Genomic DNA, 4393 nt, shown 5'->3' with positions numbered 1-4393 from the left:
ACTGGCCATACAACTGGAGAAAGGATATAAAATTGTACATACTTATGAAATTCTCAAATATTGATAGGCAGTGTCTAAAGAAGACCAGAGTATTAGAATACACAAGCAAATAATTAGCCCAATAGCAGGTGGAGATGATTATCTTTTCTAAGGATTCTTCTCAAGGGAAAGAGTTGACTTGTGCAGTCATTCACTGTATAATGACATTTTGGTCACAAAGACAATATATGACAGTGGTCTCACAAGATTATAATACTGTCTTTTTACCCTACCATTTTATGTTTATATATGTTTAGATACACAAGTATTTCCATTGTGTTACAGTTGCCTACAGGATTCAGTATTCAGTACAGTGACATGCCTTATAGGTTTGTAGCCTTGGAGCAATAGGCTTTACCATATACTTACTTGTGTAGTAGGCTATACTCTCTAGGTTTGTGTAAGTACACTGTGATGTTTGCACAATGATGACATTGCCTAATGATGCATTTTTTTTAGAATGGCTCCCTGTCATTAAGTGACACATGTCTGTGATTGTTTTTAATAAGATATTACAGTACATGCTAACTTTTGCCTTTAAAAAATTTTTTTTTGGGAATAAATAGCATTCCCAAAAGGCCTCTTGGGTTCATAACTGTGCTATATTTCCACGTTAGACACATCAGGATAATAACATTTGATCAAAATCAAACACAATCTACATGGAGTGACCAGATACTACCGAGTCTCTGTGGATCACTACTGTGGCTATGAGACAACAAACAGGTTTTGCCAGATGTTCCAGTATAAACAGCTTCTCTGCTGTCAAAACCTAGAGTTGAAGTGCAGAAGAGGGATATTTCAACCTCCTTCATACTCCAGTAGAGAATGAGCCATTATTATTTACTCAACTTGTCAAAGATAAACATTAAATCAATTTAATGATTTAAGAAGAGTGAATTTGAAATTGGGAGGCAAATCTACCATTTACTTCCATGTATTTTTTCTGACATCTGTAAAACAAGGCTAATGATATCCACATCACAAGACTCTTATAAAACGTTAAAAATTTTTCCTGAGAAATTCCTTTGTACATGAAAAAATACCGTAGCTATGTAAATTAGTAAGGTATTTTCCTAGTCTTTTTAAATTCTGAGGTTGTGCTTAGTTTGTGAGGTTTGGAAATTAACTTGAATCGTTAACTCACTCAGGTTAAAATTTGGCCCCTGGAGCAAAACAACTCTTTATTAGCATTCAGTTATGTCAAAAAACAAGTGTTGGGCCCAGCAGGTTCTGTCCAGGGAAGATGGCAGTGGCTGGGGCAGCGTCCATGGAGCCACTAGTGTAATGGTCCACTTAGCAGTTGGGGAAAACTTTTGGTCTGGATGTCAGCAAGGAGATCATGCACAGTGCTTCCAACAAAATCAAACTTTAGATGGGGAGAAATCAAGGGACCAGCTAAAGCTGGGTAGGAGGAAAGGGAGAAATAGGCAGGAAGTTCCTGTATTTGCTGAATCTGACATAACTGCAGAGGTAAAACACCTTTTGATTTGCCCAAGGAACAAGAGAAACAACAACTCTTTGAAGAAGAAGACAAAGTTTGTCAATTTACACACAAGAGACGGACCAATAGGCTTGCAGTCTGCTCCACAGTTGCCACCCTTGTGATTGCCTGGGCCAGAAGCACAAGCTCATCAATAGCTGTCTGATTGGTGGGCCTGTTGTTTGTGAACAACAGGGCTCCAGCCCTTGACTATTCTGTGTCACTCTGGTATGTACTCATGAAGAACAGGATATTTTACAGCATGACTCAAATGAGAGCCAGAAACTGCTAAAGAAGCTCATGCCATTGATGGAAAATTCTGGAAAGGTGGACATCTCTGCCAAGGACTTTCTATGTCATCAAGAATTTCAAATTTAGTCTGGTATGGTGAAGGCTATCAAGTACAAAGACAAACTGTTGGAGTTGGACCAGGCTGGTTTTCAAAGGAACCACCCAAGTCATTGGTGGTGATCAGATTACTTTGCCAGTGATTCTAACCTGTGGTTGTCCAAACTTGAGCGGGAAACCAAACAAGGAGCGAGAAGAGGAGCTGAGAGAACTTTGACATGCTTCTCGACTCTCTAAGAAGGTCACCATTAACTTTACAGGCAGGGAAGATACTGGAAAAAAAAATTCCATTAGCAGAATATCACAGCAGAATACATGAGACAATATAGGCCTTTACCAAGGAAACCTTGAACGAGACACTGACCACATTTGATATATCTCCTGAAGAGCCTTTGGGAATTCTGATAAATCTCAACACGTATCAGACCCCTCCCCAGTGGGCTGACTACATAGGTGCAGCCTCACAGAAGAATGCTTCCCATTCAGCAGGATTGGGACTAGAGTTCAACTCATTTCAGTACTACTTGTGAATGCAGGATTAAGACTTTCAGGGAGGTTTGACAGTGTGTCTTGCCTCTCTATACATCATCCCCTGGGTTTCTCAGCTTTTTAGAGGGATTAGAAAAGGATGGAGTGCAGATCCCGGTACATCTCCCACAGAGGACAACTTTGGAGAGCAGTCGTAGCCAAAACCTCCCTCTGCCTTCAAGAAGTCTCAGAACTCCAGGCTACATATCATCATCTTCAGGGAAAGATGTGGAATTTCCCAGGGACTATCCATCAGGTTGTCTTCTGGGCTGTCTGGACCTAATTGGTTGTTTCAGAAGCAATTTAAGGAGTAGTTTCCAGACATCAGTCAAGAATCATGTTCTCCACTTGTTTTCATCTGCAAAAATCCTCAGGAAATGGTTGTGGAGTTTCCTATTAAAGAAAATAAAAAATCTGGAAACTGGATTCCAAGATCCATCAAGGAGCAAACAAGGGGTAAATGATGCAGAATACAGCTTTCTGACTCAAGAGAAAAGAAACTATACAGCACAGTGGAGTTTGGTACACTAAAATTGCCATCCACTTTTTTTGGAATTGATGCAGTAGAAATGTAAAGGCTTGGTTGGCATCAGGCTTGAATCTCAGAATTTTAACTCTTACCAAAATCTGTATTTTTCTTAAGGAGTAGGATTCTTACTTATGTAGTGGCTCAAAATCTTTGAACACATTATTTATAAAAAACTATTTGAAAAAAGGTTCAGGAGTATTTCCTATTATTTGCAGGTTACTGAGGCTACAAACTTGCAGGTTTCTATATAAAACATTTTCTCTCTCATCTTTCTTTTGACATGGGAAAGTACAATGAGATCATGGCAAAACATGAAAAGAGGAAGAGGAGTGTGGTGTAAGAGACACTGGTTGAGTGCAAAAGGTATATAGTCAGATAGACCCAAATTTTAATATAAGCTCTGGTACTCACTAAACCTGTTATTGATTATACATTAAATTAGGTAATACTTCTTAAATACCTTATCAAATCTGTGCTAAGATGATGGCATACTACAAATATCAGAAATACATGAAAAAATATTAATATTCAAATTGGCATTCAGGTAGTGGCGGAATCCCGTTTTTCTTATGCAAGGGAGATGCCTCAACTTTAAAGTGGATGAAGCGGATCAGGCTGTAGAGAAATGAAAAAGTATAGTGATAGCTGTTGTCATGAGTCTTTGAAGGGGCTTGAGACACAGAATTAGAAGTGCAGGGTATAGAATGTCTAAAATTTACCTTCGGATAATGTGAAAACCTAAAAGTCATGAACAAACTATGAATACACACACACACACACACACACACACACACACACACACACACAACCCTTGAACAATGTGGGGGTTAGGGACACCGAGGTCCTGTGCAGTCAAAAATCTGTGTAACTTTTGATTTCCCCAGAACTTAGCTACCAATAACTTACTGTTGATTGGAAGCCTTACTGATAACATGAATAGTCCATTAACAAATATTTGTATGTTATGTGTATTATATATTGTTTTCTTACAATCAAGTAAGTTAGAGAAAAGAAAATGTTATTAAGAAAATCATGAGGAATAGAAAATGTACTTGCTAATAAAGGTCTTTGTTCTCATTGTCTTCATGTTAAATGGGCTGAGGAAGAGAAGGTAAAGGAGGCGTTGGTCTTGCTGTCTCAGGGATGGCAGAGGCAGAAGAGGTGTAGGAGGTGGGAAAGGAGGCAGAAGGAGCAGTCACACTAAGTGTAACTTTTATTGGAAACTTTTGTATTAGTGAACCTGTGTAATCCAAATCCATGTTATTCAAGGGCCAACTGTGTATACATAGATTTATGAAAGTATACAATTTAATATATAATTTACTCACTGTATGTACAAGTTTACTCACTCTAAGTATGGCTTAGTGATTTCTAGGAATTTTATAAACTATGTGACAATCACAACAATTCAGTTTTCTCTCCTTTCTTTCTTTCTTTCTTTCTTTCTTTCTTTCTTTCTTTCTTTC

General features: G+C 38.3%; 1 pseudogene; it reads left to right on the top strand.

The window, feature by feature from the left end:
* Nucleotides 1–1285: 1285 nt before the first annotated feature.
* Nucleotides 1286–2882, top strand: LOC108305641 (annotated as a pseudogene).
* Nucleotides 2883–4393: the final 1511 nt, after the last annotated feature.

Source organism: Cebus imitator, unplaced genomic scaffold (genome assembly GCF_001604975.1).
Source record: "Cebus imitator isolate Cc_AM_T3 unplaced genomic scaffold, Cebus_imitator-1.0 Scaffold65, whole genome shotgun sequence".
Lineage (NCBI taxonomy): Eukaryota > Metazoa > Chordata > Mammalia > Primates > Cebidae > Cebus > Cebus imitator.
This window is presented reverse-complemented; position numbering and strand designations above follow the sequence as displayed.